Raw genomic sequence first — 22862 nt, 5'->3', positions numbered from 1 at the left:
AGTGAGAAAATAACAACTGATCTCTGCTAACCATAAATTAAAAGGTTTCCTTTTGCCTCCTCCCTCCTGCTTTAGGCTCGGGAAGTCAGTCATTGGGCTGAAGTTAAGTGACAGAGCCGGGAGCTGTCATTCCATTTGTTTCAGGCTGGCAAGTCTGGTTGTAACTGGACCCCAGAATCTCCAGGTGCTCTTACGTGCTGTCAGAATACTGAGATTTTCTTCGAGCAAGCAGCTGTCTGTCTACTTTCAGAATTCTAGCAAAACAAGAGGACCAAGTACAATTCAACAAAACCAAGTAATGCTGACCAGATAGGAAACCACGGACGCAACTGCATTGAGTCTGGGCAGGGCTCTAACCAGGTCTATCAGGGTTACTAGGGAGCACCTTCTCAAACACATGTGTTCAGGGATTCTGGTTCCAGGGTCCATGGCACCAGGGGTCCAACCCTCAGAAGGACCCATTCACAGTTTATTTGTCATCTGTTCAGGTATCAGAAAGAAAATGTAGGGGTGAGGGTGGGATGAGGGCTAGACTTGGGAATGTTTAACAGAAGCTGGGGAGAGGCAGCCTTCTGAAAGACGCTGCCTGGACACCAGGAGAACTCACCTCTGTGCTTGAGTTTTCCCGGGCTTGGCTGGGTAACCTTGGACCCACAATTTATCTTCACACCTTTCCCATCTGTAAAACAGGATAACAATATTGCCTCTTTCCTAAAATTATTAGGACAATTAAATGAGCCAATGGATGTAAAACAAAAGTAAGTAACTATGTTTAGTGCAGAGTAAGTGCTAAGCAGTTATTTTTCATAGATTTGCAGACCATCTACAAAAGGGCTCCAGGGCTAGAAAGGAGTTTAAAGGTCTTCTAATCCAGCATCTCACGCATATCCCTTTGGGAACTTGGATCTGTGGGCTCAGAGAAAGGATTATGGAAGCCCTGTTCAGAGAGCAGTGAAAAGACTGGTTTGAGGGGAGGCTTAGAATTTAACCTTGACAAAGGATTTTGAAAGTCATCACAATAAAAAATGGAGTTGATTAAAGTAAAGGTTCCTTTGTGGAACCTTCTGTGGCAGTCACATGCTCCAAATATTAGTCTAGGCCCTGTCTGACTGCCGGCTGTAGACCCATGAGAAAACCATGGTAGGGGTGTGAGGTCATGTGGCCTTGACCTTGTGAAGGCAGTGGGTTTAGAAAGAAAGAGCCAGGAGGGAGGAAAAGTCTGAAGTTTAAGGAATGAATTAATGGGGTGGCTCATGAGACAGACAGTGGGGGGTTAAGGGCTCTGTTTTGAGTCCACACGGAAATGTGTGCAGGCTCTGGTGATGAAAATATCTGCAAGGTGTCTAAGGTTGTGTCGTCCTTTCAGTTTGTACTAATTCGATTGCCTTCATGTGTGTGTTCCTCATATAACTGTGAATTCTGTATTCCTAGGAGTATACAAAGTCGCTGGTGTTTATTGAGAACTCACTAGGTGTGCGCCAAGTACAACATTAACTTATCCGGTCCTCACAACAACCCTAAGAGGTAGGTACTGTCATTATCCCCATTTCACAGATGAGGAAATGAAGACGCTGAAAGGAGAACCTCATAACAATGTCTGACAAGGGTAGCTAATTCCTAGAGCTGAGCCAAGCTGGGTGTGTGGAGAAGACACTTGACCCGCCATTGACACCAACACACCATGCAAATAAGCAGTTATGGGCTTGGAGTCTGAAAAAAGAAAAGAAAACACACTCACATGTACACCACACACTTGTACACACACACAGGAAGACATGCTTGCAGAATGATAAGTGCTTAAGAAAAACGAAAGGAGAGTGGATGCTGCTCTTAAGCTTCTCTGAGAGCCAGTACCCGCAGGGGGAAGACCTCCGGCCCTGGATTCCCACACTTCTGAGTTTGCGATCCCACTTGGCCACGTCCTAACTACCGAAACCTGTTTTATGGACGGTGTGATGGGAATAATAAATGCAGGCAGGCAGGTCAGCAGGCTCCGCCCCTTTTCCAGGTGTCATCACCAGCTGCTTCTATCAAAGCATCATTATGAAGTTTTGAAGATTAATGGGACAATGGAAGTAAACTAGCCACAGGAAGTATTCATTAAATGTTAGCTAGCTTTGCTGTTATTATAGATATACTGTGCCAGTGTCATGATAAAGGTACACTGTGACCTTAAAAGAATACGTTACTGGAGCATCGTACAGGCTGCATAGAGGTTAACTGTTATTATTATTACAATTGTTAGTTCAACCAGCGTAGCAATTTATCACCACAGTGGCGAGAATTTGCCAATCTGGTTCTTGACTGTGGGTTTGCCATCCTTTGCTGCTTGCTGGTCTTCACTGGCATGGGGTGGGGGTGGGGGGCACAGGGTTCTGTCAGGTCTGGTATTTCCAACGGAGCCTCCAAGGCTCCCCACCCCAGCTGCCAATATACCAGAGGCCCTGAAGCCAGTGCCCTCACTAGAGTTCTGTGGAATTCTCCCAGCTCACCTTTAGAATTCCCCAGTAAGCCAATCAGGAAAGTTTCTGCTCTAAAATGAGAAGAAAGGAAGTAGGGAGGTAATTTAATACCGAAGGTTTTCCCCACCGGACATCTTTACAGCCTCGTACTGAAGGAGGGTCCTTTCCGACAGCACCGTTCTATTTGTTTCCCAGTTTGGTGGCACGTACAGTAGCGTTTTCACACTGAAAAATGAAAGCTCTAAAATTAGATGGTGGCCGTAAATGTTTAATGGGCGCCTTGCACCGTTTATACTCTCGCTTTACCTCTGGGCCGCACTCAGCTGGGACAGCTCGAAGCTGCCGGAAACTTGCAGCCTGATTTGCAGCCAGTTCCACTCGCTGAGGAGTGGCTGCCCACCCACAGCTCTGCAGGCAGGCAGGTCAGCAGGCTCCGCCCCTTTTCCAGGTGTCATCACCAGCTGCTTCTGCCATGGTGGAGAAGCCACTCTCTCTGGGACTTCTTAGACCCCACCTGCCTGGGGTCAAGTCTAGCTGTCTATTTCCCTGCTGTGTCACCCTGGGCCCTGGCTTGACCTCCATGAGCCCGTTCCTCACCTATAAGGTGAGAATAGCAATAGACTCACCGGCTACAGTGGTAGGGATTAAATTAGATAATGTACAGGAAGGCTCTGGGCATACTTGGTAATTCCTCATAAGTGTGCACATTACTATTGAGCAGACTGGCCACACCCCCATGCCATGAGCTGTCCTGGTGCTATCTTGTTGAATCTTCACAACCCTGAAAGGTAGTCACTGTTCCCATGTACATGTGGGGGAACTCGGGTTTAGGGGTAAAATCACTTACCCCAGACCTATAGCTGATGGGTGTAGAACTGGAATTCCAACGTGGCCTGTCTGATGTCAAGGTCTTACTCTTCCTACCACATGCACCACACAGAGGCCTCATAAACAATTCCTTTCTCATGGGGCTCGGGGTCTTGACTAGCTGTGGGTCCTTCCCCACAAGATCCCAGCAGGCTCTGCTCTGGGCTTTGTGGTTCCCCCAGAGCCATTTGTTAGGTAAGACATGAGGTATGAGGCGCTCACTTACCAGCCTGGCTTATCTACTGTGGGGCAGGGCCTTCCTGGCTGTGGGTTCATGACCTGGCACAATTGCTGTGACCACAGTGAAGCCACTAGCTTTGCCCAGGAGCCCTCTAGGACAGGAGCCAGAGAAGAGGCAGGAAGGGGCTTTGGTTTATATTTCAAAGGCTGGGGTGAAGGGGCCAGTCCTCCAACGTCCTACCTGGTCCTGTCTTTTTTTTTTTTTTTTAATATATATATTTTATTGATTTTTTACAGAGGGGAAGGGAGAGAGATGGAGAGTTAGAAACATCGATGAGAGAGAAACATCGATCAGCTGCCTCCTGCACATCTCCTACTGAGGATGTGCCCGCAACCCAGGTACATGCCCCTGACCGGAATCGAACCCGGGACCCCTCAGTCCGCAGGCCGACACTCTATCCACTGAGCCAAACCGGTTTCGGCTGGTCCTGTCTTTATTCTTTTGGTCCTCTCGTTATATCCAGAACTGAAAGCTGAAATAAAGTGATTTTTCCTTCTCGCATACCTGACTGGCTCTCTTTTGCAAATGGCAGTCCTAGGGACAGTGGTCCAGTTGCTTTTTTCCACCTGTGCAGGCTGGCTGCTGGTGGGTTACCTGGCAGCCATTCCCCCTTCTTCTGCCTCACATCTGGACTTTCCTCCGAGGAGTCACTGCTTCTCCTCTCTCAGCCTTTTGGTAAGACAACCCCCAACTCCCACTCCAGGCTCATGGGTAAAGCATGTGACTCAGCCCACGCCAATCAAAGCATCGCCCTCCACTGACCACAGGATGTCCAGGAGTAGACATCGGCCAAAGAAACCTTTGCCAGGACTTCTCAAACATCATTTTGAATTGTTTGCCATGGAGGGAGGAAATAAAGCTTTCATCCATATTTACATACTTCTTGCATATACTGGGTACCCCTGGAGTTACATGTCCCCCATTTTGAGAAGAATGGTCCCACAGACAAATTCTCAGCTCCTGTGTATTCCATAAGAAATCTCCACAGTACAATAAAGACCCAGCTTTTCAGCCCCATCTCTTGCCATACTGAGTTTCTTGCCATTTCTGGGAAAAAAAAACCATCCTCCCCTCCTCTGAATCTTTGTACAAACTCTTCCCCTTGCCTAGAATGCATTTCCTCCTTCTATGCCTCAAAAATTCTACCTATACTTCTGTCTAGACCCACATCAAATGTCTGCTCCTCAAGAAGCATTTTAACTTCCCAGATTTTGGTTGATTTCTCTTCTGTTAGAGGATTTTATCTTGCTATGGGCTTGTCTGGTTCTCTCTTCCTCTCTGGATTGTGAGTACTCCCAAGTACCTCTGTATGTCCAGAAGCTAATGCAGAGCCTGAATAAAGGCTTATTGGATAGATAGATGGAAGGATAGATGGATGGAAGGAAGGAAGGATGGAAAGATGGACAGATAGACCATTCTGTTTAGAAAAAGCATTTTGTGCACCTGCCACAGCATCCTGGCCCAACTGGCATCACTTTCATGTTTCATTAATAGTGAATAACACATAACCTGGTTCCTACATGGGCTTAATTCTATTTATTAATTGCCAACTTTAGAACAATTCACTGTCTGTGCCTGTAAAGTCTTGAACCCTTAAATAGAAAAGGAAAGCCAGCTGCTCTTTCTCTTAGTCTGCTTGCCTCCTGATGGCTGCCAGGGAGGAGTCAATCTTAGGGCTGTGGCAGAAACCGGCTAGCTGCCCACCAACCTCATTTCCTTTCCTTCTTGTTCACTCAGCTAACTATATTTCCCAGCATCCCTTAAAGTTGGGTGTGGCCATGTGACAGAATTCCAGCCAGTGAAACATGGACAAAATGATACATACCATGAAACATACCAAGTGTGGCCCATGGAAACCACCCACATGAGATCCTGTGTTCTCTTTCCCCAGCTGCTGGCTGGAGTGAAAAGCTCTGAGATCCCTGAGGGGGATCGTGGTAGTGGGGGTCAGGGGAGGTAATAGGCATTCAAGATGGAGGGAGCCTGGGTCCCTGAACCACTATGTGGACAGCCACTGCCAAGCTTTCACATTGATCTAGGATTCAATGAGAATTGTCACATTATACTCTTAAACCCAATAATGTGCTAGAACTGACTTATTCTAGTCTGTAAAGCCAATGATTAAATTTTGATGAATTTTGCACATCAATTGTTAAATACAGTGATTATAAAAAGTTAAATTTTAAAAACTAACAATCAAATGCATTATCATCCTATCTAATAATAGACAAACATGGTAATTGACCATACCTTCGCTACACCTCCCATTGGCTAATCAGCACGATATGCAAATTAACCACCAACAAAGATGGCGGCTAATTTGCATACTGCAGGCAGGGTGGGACAGCGCCATCCCACCTGCCCTGCTGCCATCCAGGCCTGCTATCTGTGACCGGGGGTGGCGGGTGTCTGTGTGCGACCCGACCTGGGGCAGTCAGGCGGTGCAGCAGCGATCGGCCAGCCTGCCCGACCCAGGGCAGCACCCCAACCCCCGGATCGGCCCTGCCGTGCGCGCAACCTGGGGAGGCGGGGCAGGCACCAAGGGATCGAGCTGCCATCTGCCACCTGGGGAGCAGGCCTAAGCCAGCAGGTGGTTATCTCTCGAGGGGTCCCAGACTGTGAGAGGGCACAAGTGGGGCTGAGGGACACCCCCCCCACCCCCCTTCCCCCGCCAGTGCACAAATTTTTGTGCACCGGGCCTCTAGTTTTAAATAATATTCAAAACTCCTCCTGACCTTATAATTTTATCATATTTAACTGTTATGTACTGCTATTCAGATTATTTTTATGAAAATATTATATAATCAACATGTTACAAATATCTCTTCCCAACTCTGCATTCAATGATGTCACATTGTGGCTTGAAATCAGCCATGGTGTCAGTATTTACACCATGGAAATGGGAAAACATTATGCACCAGTATTTCCCTCACCCTCACTGGAAAAGGTTAACCAATTGCCAGAATACCATTCCAAGGTTTATCTCTAACAGGAGCAAATACTTCCCTAACACGCTGACTTGCTACTTCAGGAAAGAGCGTAACAGATTACAGGCACGTTGGCTAAATGCAGCTCGACATAACGGAAGAGAACCAGAGAGCCCTCCACAGCAGCCCAGAGCCCTGGCAAACAAAGCATCCGCAGTGCTCGACACCCCCAAGCTGAACGCGACAGTGTGTGCTGGGGATCCTCACTGAGCTTCAGCGCATGAGATGATTAGGCCGGAGGCACAGCAGTGTCATTGCCTGCTTTCATGTTTCTTGGATGTAAATAGCGGGGAATGGAAATGTGGGCCCTGGGTTTCAACCCACATCTCTTGCTAGAGGATGCAAAAGTGGGGACACTCTTTGTTCCTGCCCAGATTCTTTGGGGAAGAGGATTTGTCCACGTTTTAACTCTCAGCAAGTGCATAGATTTTGGCACCCGTGTCTGGAGTGGACCTAGTGCAGAGAAGCCAAAAGGATGGGAAGTCCAGGGCCAGCGCGGGCCCTGGGCTGCAGGTGTGAGGACAGCAGGCTTTGGGCCCGAGCCCAATCGACAGCGTTTGAATTCACTGGGTTTGCACATGGCAAAATGATCGAAATAATTATCCTTTGTGGAAGCCATAATATTTCACGTGGAGGAAGGCAGTCAGATCCTGGGGCAGCTCGGTCCTCCTCCGCAGGATATAAACTGCTGAAGTAGACCCCAGAGTGCAGGGCCATTTGCGAGAGACATCACACAATTTGCAGGACGTTTCCATGCAGACACTGGATGGACTAATTCTGCTAATAGAGTATTTGATTTAATGGCACATTAAAGGGGAACGGGAAGTGCCGCACACATCCTTCAGCTCCGCGGCTGATGGGTCACTGTAGATACCAGGAGCGAAGGAGTCCAACCCTCGCCGGCTTCACCAGGGCAAGTGAGGGGCGCGGGAGCAGACACGGGTCACTTTGCAGGTTGGGTTTTGGTTCAGGAGTTTGGAGCAAATATCATGAGGTTAATGCAGTTCTTTCGCACAGATGCTATAGCGACTGCTAGAAATATCTGACCCACACAATGATGATGAGTTTCTTTCCATTTTTATTAAAAAAAAAAAAAAGGAAAGAAAGAATTTTCTAGATGATGCCAGAGTGGAATGAAACAGAAATAGCAGTTCTTTAGTGGACCATCACATTTCCTTTCAGCATTATTTGTTCCCAGTCTTATGCCCTTTGGTTCCTTCTGTCATTTTTGAGTGCTTTCACTGTGCCAGGCTCTTTACATGTATGCCCATGCATTTACATGTATTTTGTGGTACAACCCTGTGAGGGACCTGTTATTGTCATCCTACTTTACAGATGAACAATCTGAGATACAGAGAGGTTAAGTACATTTCTCAAGGTTGCACAGCTTGTTGGGGCCAGAGCTTGGATTTAAATCCAAATTTCTCTGATCCCAGAAGCTGGGTCTTTGATCCTACAAAGAACTGGCCTTTCAGCTGAAAGGTGGAGGACAGCAGGACTCATCAAACGTCATCACCAGAAAAGCTCAAGCCAGAAGTGGTTTGTTTAGAGATGCAAACAACCCGTGTGTGTGTGTGTGTGTGTGTGTGTGTGTGTGTGTTATCCTAAGTACATGATAGAATTACCTAGAAATTCTGATTTATTTGATCAGCGGTGGGTTGAGAAGTTCTGTCATTGAGGCTTGCTAACTGACTGATTGCATAGGTCAATGGATGAATGAATGGATGAATGAATGAATGAATGAATGAATGAATGAATAATGAATGAACACACTTGAGGCACCAGAGCCTTAGACTCTGGCTGACCCCCACCAGCCCTAGAGATTAATGACTCACTCTGCCCTGGAGTACTTAGAATTTGTCTAGCACGGCCTCTTGGTCATGCACCAGGACAGGGGACTGTGAATTCGGACCCAGTATGTTCATGGACCCCTTGGGTGACTTCAAAAACACTAATGAACTTCTGTGTGTACCAATTTACAAAACAAGAAGGATGATTCCTCCCACAAGAAGGCACTGAAAAATGCTTTCTAAGGTTGGGTGGCAGATGCCGTGAAGTCACAATTCTGACTCAAAAGATGCCCCCTTCCTTCTTGATCAGCTCAGGCAAGAGCTCATCTCAAGTTCTCTGCCAACTAAGAATGCCAGAACCCGTGGTGGTAGGAGGCTGTAACAGCACTCATGCCCAGCGACCCACAGGTAACACCTTCAGGTGCTAGAGGGCTGTCATCCTGACTACACCTCAGGCAGAAGCTTCCTGTAAGCCCATCCCTGAGGGCTGAGTGGAGCAGACCCCACCATCACAGCCAAGTCTGGGAGGCCAGCTCACAGAATGGGCCAACCTTGTTCTGTTGTTCCTGGAAACCAAAAGTCACGGACAGAGACCCTTTGCTAAGCCTGCTCCCCTTTGTCCACCTTCTGAGGAGAAAATAGCCAGAAATCCAGGAGAGTTCAGCTTGCAGAGCCCAGTCTCTCCCGCTATCAAATGGTTGGCGATCCCCTGCATTTGAAAAACCACAGATGCATGCTCTGCCTTCCAGCACCAGGCAGGAGAAATGAGACAAACAAGCTTGGAAAATAAATCTGCCTCTCTGCTGGCTCCAATAGCCAGCCGACAAGTGTTCGTCCATCTGCCGAGAGCACTCACGCTGTGAATTCGTTGATTTGATAATACCCTCGCATAATTGATTGAGGATGAGACTGGCTCCTTGACTGGCCTCTCTGTCTGTTGTCTGATACCTTCCCAGCGCTGCTCAAACCACTTGATGTGTGACGAAGAAGGAGAAACCAAAGATTGGTCTTGCACTTATTGAAGGAATGACACATAGACTATTGGCTTTCCTGGGATAGTATACTTTTAAAAAATTGATTCCAGAGAGGAAAGAGGGAGAAAGAGGTATAAATCTCAATGATGAGAGAGAATCATTGATCAGCTGCCCCCTGCACGCCCCCCATTGGGGATCGTGCCCGAAACCTAGGCTTGTGCCCTGACCAGAAATCAAACCATGAACTCCTGGTTCATAGGTTGATGCTCCACCACTGAGCCATACAAGCTGGGATGAGATAGTATATTTTTTGAGTTCTTGAATGGCAGGAACTGTTCATGGAGTGCTTCTTTGCACTAACATATTTGCTTTATCTTCACAATATTACATGCGTTCTCTCCACCCTGGCTGTCCAATTGTACGCATAGGTAACAAAAAATAGCCAGAGGTCTGTTGCTATACCTGAAGTCTGTCCCTAGTAAGAGGGACACAGCAGCAAACGTGGACGGACATAGAGCAATGCTCACTGCAGAACTGTTGTTTGAGATATTAGCCTGGGAATAATACGGATTTAACTACTCACGGCAACCACAACAACCCCTCCACCTCTGTGGTTGTGGCATTCAGATGTCACCGCCATTTCATTAAATGGGGTCAAAACAGCTGTGAGGGTGGCTGTTTCATGTTATCGTACAGAGTCATCATAACTTACTTTACAAAGCAGCTCTCACGGCAGCCACCACAACCCAGCCGCCTCCGCGGCTGTGGCATTCGGATGTCACCACCACTTCATTAAATGGGGTCAAAACAGCTGTGAGGACGGCTGTTTTATTTTGTCCTACAAAGTCATCAGAACTTACTTTACAAAGCAGCTAGCGGCTAGCAAGCATGCCTGAAATGGACAAGCTGGTCGAAAAAGGATGGACATGACAGAGGAACAAAACGGGGGCAGGTGGGATTGGGAGATAGCTAGGAGTCGGGGCTCACTGAAAATGACCCAGAGCACATGACCATATGGTTCTTTGCAAAGATACACCCTCGGACACGTTGAGTTTAGCATCTAATAAACAAACACCTAGATACTAAGATTCAATTCAGTCTAAAATTGATCACTAACTGGCCACTCCTAGAGACAGAAGCTCAGGTAATATAGCACTTCTAGGCCTCCTCTCCTACCTGAAATATTCACCTCCCTCCCAACGCCCCCCCCCGCCCCCACCCCCCCCCCCCCCGTCCCCCAGTCTGAAGCAGCATAAACCCTACCAAAACATGGTTTTTACATTTTGGAGACATGCCAACTTCTTCAGCTGGACAGCATGGCCAAGCCTGTGCGGCTAAGTTAAGTCATTGACTTTCAAGTGAAACAGAGGCTAGATTTGCATTTTGCCCGCGATGCTTTTTAGCTGTGTGTCACCAGGAAAATTTCATACCTCTATTATCTCAGTTTACTCATCTGTAAAATGGGCTTCATGGAGACAGCAGATCTTGTCAATGCTCTGCCCTTACCTTGAACCTTACCTCTTCCAACTGCATTCTTTGCCTTAAAGCTTTTTCTGGTGGTCAGAGCCCACTGTGCCTGCTCACCTGGCAGGATGGATGCACCAGAGAATTAATACTCTGGGAGATGAGCTCTCAACCAATGAGGATGGGGGCTGGTGTATACGTTGGTACTGGTATATAAACACCTCGACGCCCTGGCCCCTTGAGTGGAACAACTCTAAAACACAAGTTCTACATCCACTCCCAGACTTCTACAGCAACATCAATCTCCAGTTAACCACAACATGACTTGCTTAATAATAAACCCTTTGTTAGCTGTCTCCTTTCCTTGTCTCACTTCCCCACTCACCTTCTGAGGTTTCCTGAAATCATCTCCCAGATCATTTCAGAGTGTCTTCTTCTCATTGGCCTCTCCAGAGAGAAAGCCTGTTCTAATTGGCCTCCCCATTTGACGTGCTTTTTTTAAGCCTGTGGTCAGGGACACCCTGCAGATCTATACATGAGATTGTCCAGTTCCCAGATATGTTTGGTCTCTCTATCCTCAAGACCCAGCAATACTCCTTCCCCAAGTGGTATACACTTCTGCATTGATGCTGTTTGATACTGGAAATATCCTAGGATTTCCTTTTGAAAACTCCATTATTGGAGCAGTGAGTTAAGTTGCACAATGCTGTTTCCTTTCTGAAATTGGTACATTCAGTCCCACATCATACTTCTACAATGTGGTGGATCAATACTACTCTGACAATATCCCCTCTCTGAGGACAGCACAGCAAATTTCTTTAGCACAAATCCCATTTTATTCTTGACTTCCAGTATATAATTGGGAATACTTTCACAGAGGAAAAAAAAAAATCCATGAATCACTTTTTCTCTCTTAACCTTGTAGGCTCATATGAGCATTCAGGCATTCCAAAAATGAGCAACTATATGCCCAGCCAATGTGGCTCAGTGGTTGAGCGTCATCCTAACCAAGAGGGCTTTGGGTTCAATTCCCCAGTATGGGGTGTGCAGGAGGCAGCCGATCAATGATTCGCTCCCATTATTGATGTTTCTTTCTCTCTCTCTCTTCTTTCCTCTCTGAAATCAATAAAAATATTTTTTAAAATGATCAACTATACAACAAGGGTTTAGGGTTTCTTGGTAATGGGACTAGTTAAGAATTAGCAGTTATTAGTGGGAAAGTTGAAGCCTAGGGCTTGTTAGCACATTTAGTTGGAGCAAAGGTGTTAATGAAAGTAGTATTTGCATTTATTCCTCATCAAGGCTAAATGAAACTAGGTGTAAGAGCTAGGTCAAGTTCATCTTCTGGGAGGAAAAACAATTCAGAACATATACTCTCCTAACAGTGAGACAGTCACATAAGAATAACAGCCAATATTATTATTAATCCTCACTATTAGAACTCGAGCTTTTAGGTCAGGGCACCTATGCAAAGGAGTATCTGTAGGCCTGGGCACCGGGGAGCCATATACAGCCACACAGTGTGGCCAAGGCACTCTGCAGAGGTGCCATTTCCTAGATCGCAGCACCAGTGCCAACTCCCTCTGGAGAGCTTTCTCCTCCCTGAGGGTCTATAAGCCATGAGACGCCTGGTAATTCTGATGTGTGTCTCAGGGTAACACTTGTTTCAATTCTTCCCCTTTTTAATCAGTTCAAAGTCAAACCCATTTCAGTGCTGATGTGCCAACACCACCCTTAGGGAGTGCTCACAATCTGTTTTCCACTCATTTGAGGGATTTAGGAATGCCTGATAGACAGTATCTTATTGGGACCAATGAAGCCTATATAAAGCTTAAGGGATGTTGACAAAGTGGCTCTTGGCTTTCATAGCATTTCTTCCTCTGGTGTCCTGGACAGCCCATAATTTGTCCATGGAAAGGGCCGCTTCAGAAAATTGCACTCTTTATGGTGGCAATTCAGTCTCACATCTGAGTTCTTGATAGTAAAGTATTTAATGTAAAAGTATATTTTGATATAAAGTCTGTAGAAACACACTCCCTCTGTTATTTGGATACTCTCGCCAAGCAGAGACCTTGGGGCTGGCTGCTTCATGACTGTTTCGTTTTCCCATTCAATCCATTTTCACTGAAAAGGAGACATAAGCAGTGAAGCCAATATAGTTTTATTGGATCCAATGCACTGCCACTAAAACAAATATATGTACACTCAGGCCAATACACTTTTATTAAAACAAATAGAATTTAATTCAAACCAGCATTCAATACATTTTCTCAAAGCAATGAAATTAAGCTGTGCCAGTACTTCTGCTCAATATGTTTTCCCAATCAGATCCATTTGAACAAAGTGAAATATATTTATCATAGATAACACACTTTTATTAAAAACAAATTCGCTGAAACCAAGTTTTGCTCTGAACTGATAGATAAAAATTCTAACCAATTGTCCAATTAGATCATAAAAACGGATGTATTTTTATTTTTAGCAAAAGCATTTCTATTTAGGTCCACTTTGAAGCACACTAATGAATAATAAAAGTTGCTCCAACAATGTCCTTAATGGAGTATTTTCTCAAAAGTGTGTCCTTTGGGGTTGAAGTACAATATAGACAAAGAAAAAACCGCTTAGGGAAAAAGAACAGTGCTGGGAATCGGGTTACAATAAATTCAGATTTGCAATGATTACATACGTAAGTCTACCTATGTGTACTTAGAGTGAAGTTGTTGGACACGTGCGAATGCAAAAGACATGTTTGGATACAACATGGCTGGGCACCTTGTAGTTGTGTACTAAACCACATTATCCTGAAAAACCCTCCTTATAGGTGTTCAAACATAGATTCTCATCTACCTGAGGTTCACTAGGGATTGTTCTCATAGGGAGAACTTGATGGAAGAGCATCCAACTGGATGCAGGTGCAGGTCCACCGGGCTCCTGACCTGAGGCAGGCCCTCAGGTAGAGAAGCACATCCAGAGAAGTTAGAGCCCAGCCCCTCAGGGCTTTACTTTAACCCATTGCTTGAACCCCTTCCGGTCTGCCTCTGCAGTGATCCCCATACTCTGTCTTATCTGCTTCCTCCCTACCCTAAGGCTACAAGTCTGAATTCCTACTGCCTTCACTAAGCAGCCCAGGAAATGGTCTTTAAATCAAGACTGTGGGTTCCCAGCACTACTTCCTCCTTCCTGCCTGGCCAAGAGCAAGAAGTACAAATTATGCCCATGAGTCATTGGGCAAATAATTCATTGACCTCTGGGGCACCCTGGCCTTGAATGGACTAGACCGCCCTCCGAAACACAGCTAGTCACCAAGGATACTTGGAGCACAGTTAACACAAGATGTTCACCACAGAATTATGCATAAAGGTGAAATGTTAGAAACCCAGATATCTAGCACCTGGAGGATTGGCTAAATACATTGTAATAAATCTTCCCAATGTATTCTATAGTATTAATATCAGCACAGTGTTATAAGTATTCAAGGTGATATGGTAAAGATGGGAAATGCCCATGGTATATAATTAAATAAAAAATGCTTAACAAAACATGATGCATAGTAGCACCTTGTCTTTTTAAAATAGACATACATGTCTATGCATAGACAAAATGATGAGATGACACTAAATGTTTATAGGGCTAAATGAGTGATGTTATCGATTTCTCTTCTTTCAAAAATCTGCATTTTACAAATTTCCTACAATGAGCATGTATTACTTTTGATATAAGAAAAAATACTTTTAAAATGATTATTTTTGAAAGATGGTGTTAAGTCCAACCTGGTAACCAAATACTGGGTCTGCCTCTGTAACCTGAATTCTCCCATCCTTTCGGAAAGGGGCAGCATCTGCCTCACTTTCTTTTTTTAAATATATTTTTATTGATTTCAGAGAGGAAGAGAGAGAGAGAGAGAGAGAGAAACATCAATGCTGAGAGAGAATCATTGATCGACTGCCTCCTGCACACCCTCCACTGGGGATTGAGCCTACAACCCGGGCATGTGCCCTTGACCGGAATCAAACTCAGGACCCTTCAGTCCACAGGCCGACACTCTATCCACTGAGCCAAACCAGTGGGGCCCACCTCACTTTCCGTGTCTTTTTGCAAGACTCTATTTGAAGACCTTGTTCAACTGGCCAGCCACCATGCACTTATACAAGAACCCACGTAATAAATGTCTCTTTGAGTTTGTTCCAGAAGCATTGGCCCAGCAAAAAAAAGATGGGTGTGCTTTACCTTGTCAGATAATATGAACTGTGTCCTCCCCAATTTCCCTTTTTGCCTTAGCTCAAGCCAGGCTTGGCTGTCAAATGATCTCATCTCAGCTGCCTGGGAACATCTAACGCCTTCACTTCTTTTTAGTAATTGAATTCTACTTTCTTCCTCTATGTTTTGGTTTTTTATTATACTTACTTATAAAAAAGATTCAGATTTGTTTTGGGAAAAGATTTGAATTTTTAAGAATTCTGTAGAATGCTTGCTTTGGCAGCACATATACAAAACTGAAACAAAAGCAGAGAAGATTAGCATGGCTGCTGCACAAGGATGATATACTAATTTGTGAACCATTCCCCATTTTTGATGGTTGCCAGAGGTGAGGGGGGGGGGTGTGTCGAGGGGGGGGGAGGGTGGTGAAAATAATGAAGAGGAATAAGAGTTACAAACTTCTCGTTATAAAATAAATAAGTCACAGGGATGTAATGTACAGCACAGGGAATATACTCAATAATATCATAATACCTTTGTATGGTGATAGCTGGTTACTAGACTGATCATGGTGATCACATCATAATGTAAATAAATGTAGAATCACTATATTGTATACCTGAAACTAATATAATATTATATGTCAACTATACTTTTACCCATAGAAGCTAATCCCAAACAAATATAAATATTTGACCATGATTACACAAAGAACATTCCTGCTGCCTTCTCGGGGTCATGTTGTATCACAGAGCCCCAGCTACGCTGGGTGAGTGACACCTGAGGAGGAACCGTGGAAAAAAAACTGAAGCTTGGGAGTCATCTCATTCCCTTTGCTCAGGTACAAGGTCCTCTGTCCTCTGCTTGGAACTGACAGGGGCAGGTCATCTTACCTGACTGGAGGAGCAGCTGGGGCGCCCCCTGTGGCCTGGAGGTATTGGACAGTGAGCCCAGGAATGGGAGGTGTCCTCTCTCCTTCATTAGGACCCTCTGTGTACCTTGTGGAGAAGGTTTGCTTTTCTGGGCTTCTTCATGCATGTGGTTCTTAGTCATGGGTTCAGCCCCTTCAATTCAACTGTGTCCTTATTTGGAGTTTTCCTGCCTCCCACTGCGAGGAGGGGAATGGGGACAGGAAGAAGGAGAGAGGGATGGTTTGGTGGTTGGTGGATGAGAAAGAGAAATACAGACGGACAGACGGGACAACACAGAGTACACAGGACATGTCTAATTAATACTGACATTTATCCCGCTGCAGTTGCAACACTGGTGGAAATAACTGCTGTTCATTGTATTGTTTTAGCTGAAAATGGCAGAAATAAATGGAACTGTCAAAGTTATAAGCCTTCCCATCTTCATTAAAAATAAAGAGTTAAGAAATGAACAGCAGTAGCAAGGAGCCAAGGTGTTCCGAGATTTCTTCTTCTTCCTCCCCTCAGGCAATGTTCTCAACAAAGACTGTCATCTAGGCATTGGGTTTTCTGTCCCACTATTACAGCTATTTCTCTTTCTCCTCCCCCGGCCAGGGTCGCTCAGAGCCCCATCCCCACCCCCAGGACAGGCCCCTTCCAGCCTGGACTTCTTCACGGGCCAGTCACCCTCCCTCACTGACCTTCAAAGCCTCCCAGTCCCCACTTCTCCCTTCCGCCCCTGGGGAAGTGCCTTCTCCAGAAGTTGTCTGTGCTTTAACCCATCTAAATCTCTTCATGACCCCCTGGGATAGACATCTCATCCCCTTTACACAGAGGTAGACACTGAGCCTCAGAGAAGTCAAGTGACTGATCCCAGGTCACACAGCTCCTGCAGCAACTGAGTGACAGAGCTAAGATTCCCACCAGTCAGCTGACCCCAGAGCAGGTGATTGTCCTGCTTCTCGCCGCTTCCCTAGGAAGTCTCATGGACCGCCTGACTTGATGTCGGCTGGTGCAGAAAAGGAAACCGAGGCCCAGAAAGATGATGTGCCTTGTCCAAGGTCACTTGGATCGTGTCAATTAGCCTTGGGCTCTCTCCACTCCACCACACTGCATAGCTCATTATATTCAAATAATTTAGCCAATAAATTCAGTAAAATTACTGCCACTAAAATTACTGCCAGCATTTTCTAAGAGAAAGCAGATTCGTTCCAGTCTCATTCTCCATCATTTATTTTTTTTAACCAGAGGCCTAATAAACATCGCAGCTGTGGTTTTGTTTCATCTCCTTTCATTTCCTCTCCCTGCCCTTAGGTGGGGGTGCCAATGCATGACAATATGGCTTTAAATTGGGCCAAGAGGAGAAGGGAAAAGCTTGGAAAACACAGGTAGGATCAGTTCTCTCTCTCTCTCTCTCTCTCTCTCTCTCCCTCTCTCTCTCTCTCTCTCTCTCTCTCTCAATTCCTTTCCACTCCATTGTCCTTCCAACGTCCCTGGGAATCCAACCTCAGTCTACTGGGCTGAGGAAGTGGCTGAAGCCAAAGGGTTGTCTACAAAGGAAAGAGGAGGCAGATACACCAGGGAACTGGGAAGAACTTTGAAACCACATCAGTTGCTGCTTCCCCTTGAGAGGGAGAAGGTCAATCACCCGTTTCTACCAGATTCATAGACTCTGTCAAAAAAAGAGACCAGACAGAGATATTTAATATCTATTGCAACATGAAGGCCTGACTGTTGATTGAGACACAGAGGGTGGTAGAAGCATGGACCTGAGAATCAGATGGATTTTGTTCAAAGTTGGGACTAAGTAGTCAGTAGACTAACCACTCAGCTCGTGGTCTGAGGGAAGTAATTTATCCTCTCTGAACCTCAGCTCTCTCACCCGTAAAATGGGACACTAGAACAAAGGACTCTCAATATATATAGGGTGGGGCAAAAGTAGGCTTACAGTTGACAGTATGCAAAAGTTATTCTTGTATTATTATTTACTAATTTTTGTATTATGTACCATTATTATTAACCTACTTTTCCTCACCCCTGTATATATTTGATGAATTTGAAGTGGAGTATTTAAAATCATTTGGTTTAAAATAAGCAGAATAACCCAATTCCTGTTCATCTGGAATTCAATTGTCCAGCTTGGAGTTTCAAAGGCAACAAAATCTCTCTTTTTTTAATAGGTTGTTATCTTTTAAAATATATATGTATATATTTTTTATTATTTCAGAGAGGAAGGGAGAGAGAGATAGAAACATCAATGATGAGAGAAAATCATTGGGCAACAAAATCTTAATGGCTGAGTGTCATTGGGGTAGTCCTAAAATTTATTAGGAGACCAGCAAGCTCCATGATGATGGTATCCTGGAGGCAATGCCTGATGTATATAGTTAGACCTCTGATAGACAGACTCGAATTTTCAGGACCACTCATTTATGAGTGATGGTATGCATAAATGTATGCACACACATGCACACCCGTGCACTCACACACAGGACCATGAAACACACTAAAAAAAAGGAGGGGGAAAATCATTACATTCATCTAACATGAGCCCTGTAGAACTCAACAATGAGGGTAAGTTTTCCCTCTAATATCCCAACAGGCTAGAGTAGTCACAGGCTTTAAGATAATATATTTATTATCCAAACACTAGCAGATATTTTACTTAAACCCAGAAATGTTCTGCCAAGAAAGAAAAGGTACTAAGAAAACAGAAGGTACGTGGTATTTCTCAGCTATTTAATCTCATCACAACTTCAACAAAACCAAGTGTGCCCTTGCCTTGTCCCTGCTGGTTCTGTCAACCAAGTGACTGGACCGGGGCAGATTTAGGTCTTAAATGCCTAAATGCCCTCTAATGTCATCTGGGCAAATTAACTTACGTGACTGGACATTGTGTTCCAGCCACAGAGGATGTTCTTTTTATGTAATTCTTTTTTTAAAATCCTCACCTAGGATATGTTTATTGGTGAGAGAGAGAGAGAGAGAGAGAGAGCAATCAATTGGCTGCCTCCTGTACATGCCCCAACTGGGATGGAACAGGAAACCTAGCTAGTATGTGCCCTGATCAGGAATCGAACCCACAGTTTTTTTGGTGCACAAGATAATGTTCCAACCAATTGAGCCACCTGCCTGAGGAAAACATTCTTTTCCTGTCAGAAGCTCCAGCAGCCCAATGCCACAGTGAAATATCAGTAACCTCTTACCATTTTTCTTGATTTCTTTAAGGGTGAACATTAGATGTATTAAGAACAACAGCCCAATCATTAAGCCCCTTGCGGTTCCCCTAGGAGCCAGCTCTGTCGCTTCAATCAGATTACGGACAACTCATTCTCATCCTGGCCATTCGTCTTTTTTGTTTACGCACTCACCAAGCGACGTTCATCTGAGCATCAAAAAATAGTCATCTGAATTGAGAACAACAAAAGATCTTTCATTATTTCCAGTGCTAAGTAACATCTATTGGCTTTCATTTGTTTCCAAACAATCAAGTCCAGGGTTCTGATTAAACCTGGCACGTGTTAATTACCTCTGGGGTCTGGGGTTGTTTTGCCTACAATAAAGGATTCCTTAAGGTTGGAACCGGAGCTGAAACGGAGGCTCTGGGCCTCAGAAGTCACCTGCCTCCATGTGCTTCCTCCGTGCAAGTTTCCAGCCTCGGATGTAAGCCTGTCACCGAAAAGTTACAGGATTTGGGGTTTGGTTTTGGTTTGAAGCCCTCAGCTTTATCACCCGTTTTATAGGCTGGAGTTAAGTGGCAGTACAATGCAGTTTGCTCTCTCGCTGCTCGGCACTAACAGCCATCATGAGCCATAATTAGAAGTAAAACCACCACATAAATAACGTGGCAGAAAAATTGCCACGAGGACGAGGCCGACTTTGGCGATGGGAAACTTCAGCAGGTCCTGGGTATCCATCACACTTAAGGGGCACTGTGCGTTTTAGCCCATATTTGTCTCACTAAAGCCAAAATGGGAGCCATTTAGACTTTCAAATACACTTTTAAAAATAGACAATGCCGTTGGAAACAGACTGTCTGCTATTAAGTGTGATGGAGAAACCCTTCACCTGGAGGCCAGGGCAGCTGCGAGAGGGCTGGGAGGGGGAGAGAGGGAGCCCAGAGGCAAGGAAGGGGAGGGGGGGGGACTGAAGAGGATGCCTGGACTTCCCCCAACAGGGAGGTCTAGAGTAGTTCACTACAGAACCCAGTTCTGCTCACCACAGAGCACGAGAGGTTGGCTGCGCTGGGGGAACAGCGAAGCTGGTGGCGGTGAAAACGTCGCTACGTGGCTTCCACTCGGTGATGAAGGGAGAGCGGGGAGACTGGCATTTTGAGGCACCTAGGCACCTTACATCGATTTTCTTTAATTCTCATAACAGTCTTAGGAAGTCAGAGAAAGAGAACATGCATTGAGTTGTGCACCTGAAAATGACCTTGAAGATTTACAACCAGCAGCCGGCTCTCTGTATTGGGCCTGCCCATTTGCACCGAGGCAGCAGATAGAGCGAACATAAGGGTGCCATACAGCAATCAGAACAATCTCCTTTTATCTGCGTTAGCCTCGCTCATGCTGGGGATTGGGAAACAGACCAAATAGAGAAAACCTGCTATGGAAGAAGCACGCTTTGTAGTGTGCAGCATTTTTCAAAGCCTGAATCGTTTAAACAAAAGTGATTAAAATACATCCACTTGCTTTTCAAAATGCCTTATGTGTTTTTCTATTGATCAGCCAGAATAGTTAAGATCTAATCCTCACGTGGAATGAAAGAGAACATTCCTTTGGATATTCTAAAAGCCCACGTATTCTTTAAAGAGGGTGGTTTGCTTACTCCTTTCTCTTCCTTCCTTTGCAAAAGCAGTCACTCAAACAAACAACATTAAAAACAAAAAAGAAATTCATCAGAAACTCTGTGTTGAGAGTTTTTAAGAAAATTGCATCTGGCATTAAGCAGGATATTTAGTGAAATGGCCTTAGCCTTCCATAGGCAACATAGCTCTGTTTCACATGGGGATTTTTGTCTGCATTGATACCTGCACAGGCCAGATATGGCGTGACACCGACATTTCTAAAATTAAGATATTAAGTGCTCATTTTTGAGTGTGTGGACCTGCTATATTCTAGCAAATTTACTATAGGTCTCAGAAAACATAGCTTTGCCAAAGTTGGTGAATAGCCCAGCATGGTTTATCTCCAGCCCACAGCTCTTCCCCTGAATTCAATACAGCAGGCACAATTTAATGCAAACCCAATTTATGACTTAATGCTCTGGGGACCGTAGTGGGAGATTGTTACATTATTCTTTTCTAATCCTATTTGTGTTTTAATTTGCTAAGTCTGTAATGAGGTGCATGCTTTGAATAGATTCAAGATCTTTCACATTGCTTTTGACTTTGTTTAATATAATAGATTTTACAGTTTGCATTAAATACCCAGGTGCTACTACGGTCAGTATTATCTCTTTATTTTCTCAACTGGAGTGACTAAAATTACACCGTGAAAGTAATTGTGTACATGTTTCCTTGTTTATTGTAATGGCTTATTTCCTATTATAATTCTTGATTCGAATTACATCCAGTTCTCCAAAAGCCAATTCTCTGTGGGCTCCTACTTCCCCTTTCCATACAATTGTTAGTCTCCAACGAGAATGAAGTCTTGGCTGACAATTGATTCATTGAGAAATAATAGATTAAGCTTTGAAGTCTAAGTTATGATACTTCAATTAAACAGAAAGGGGGAAAAAGTGAGGAAGAAAGGAATAAGGGGAGAGAGGGAGGGAGAGAAGGAGGGAGAGAAGGAGGAAGAAAGGGAAGAAGGAAGGAGGGAAGAAGGAAGGAAGGAAGGAAGGAAGGAAGGAAGGAAGGAAGGAAGGAAGGGAGGAAGGAAGGAAAGGAGAGAGGGACAGAAGGAGGGAGAAAGGGAGGGAGGGAGGGAGGGAGGGAGGGAGGAAGGAAGGAAAGGAGAGAGGGACAGAAGGAGGGAGAAAGGGAGGGAGGGAGGGAGGAAGGAAGGGGTGTCACCGTATACTCACTATTTTATTTCTGGCGTTCAGCTACAGCATACCATCCTGGATCCAAGCTGCTACATCACCCACCTTCACTGTGTGTCATTTTCTGTCCCTAACTATGTTATAGCCAATTATAGCTAAATTCTCTGTTCTGTATGCACAATCAAAGGGCGTCTGGAATGCATTTTGCTATTTTCTGAATCCTATTATTGTAGACATGTTTATTACATTCCAAAGATGGCTTTCTGAAATTACATTGGAATTGTGCAACCCACCTGCCATTTACAAACAAAAGGGCCTAAACCTTTCTTAACAAGGAGAAAGTTCATTTAGCTCCCTCCTGGTAACTTTTCCCATGTTGTCTTCTTCCATAACCAGTTGTGTAAGACTCGCTGCTCAAGCCTCTATATATTTGTAAAAATATCGAAGCTCTCCTGTTAATGTTTATTTAAGTTAATAACAGCACAGCAGGTCAAAAAGGAATTGTAAATAAACGACTGACAGCTGGGGTAGATGCTCACTGCCATGTTCATTTTGACATTTTCTCAGACCACGTAGAAAGGGATTGTAGAATGGATCCTAAATTATAACTATTTGATCACCCTGAAATAACTCCTCTAGGCTGCCTGTCAAAAGGAAAAAATTCAAGTTATGGCTTTAGATTTCATTTGGGGCCATTTTAAGAGGAAAGTGAGTGCTGTTAGAAAGACACACGATATCTATTGGAAAACGCAGCACCTCGTCATTAATTATTAAGGGAGAAATGGAAGTGTTTCTAAACCGCATGCTTCCCTTTTCCCTTCTACCGAAGTGTATACTCCCGAATGCCCCCCACCCCCAGCTTCCAGCTTACTTTATTACTGGCATGTGCCTGGCAGGGCCCGGGGATATTACTACCTTTTTATTTGCTATTTTTACAGGACCCAACAAAGTGCTTTTAAAATATAGAACCACTTAATTCAAGTC

The 22862-nt window shown here is 44.8% G+C and overlaps 1 non-coding gene across 1 annotated transcript; it reads left to right on the top strand.

Annotated features, from left to right (window-relative positions):
• The first annotated feature begins 15253 nt into the window (after nucleotides 1-15253).
• On the top strand, nucleotides 15254-15356 carry LOC139017074 (U6 spliceosomal RNA). The gene has a single exon (XR_011472763.1). It is a non-coding gene; the product is annotated as a U6 spliceosomal RNA (small nuclear RNA).
• Nucleotides 15357-22862: the final 7506 nt, after the last annotated feature.

Source organism: Myotis yumanensis, unplaced genomic scaffold, assembly GCF_028538775.1.
Source record: "Myotis yumanensis isolate MYYU_CA2020_CCGP unplaced genomic scaffold, mMyoYum1.0.hap1 SCAF_9, whole genome shotgun sequence".
Lineage (NCBI taxonomy): Eukaryota > Metazoa > Chordata > Mammalia > Chiroptera > Vespertilionidae > Myotis > Myotis yumanensis.
Note: the sequence above shows the minus strand (reverse complement) of the source record. Positions and strands in the feature narration are given on the sequence as shown.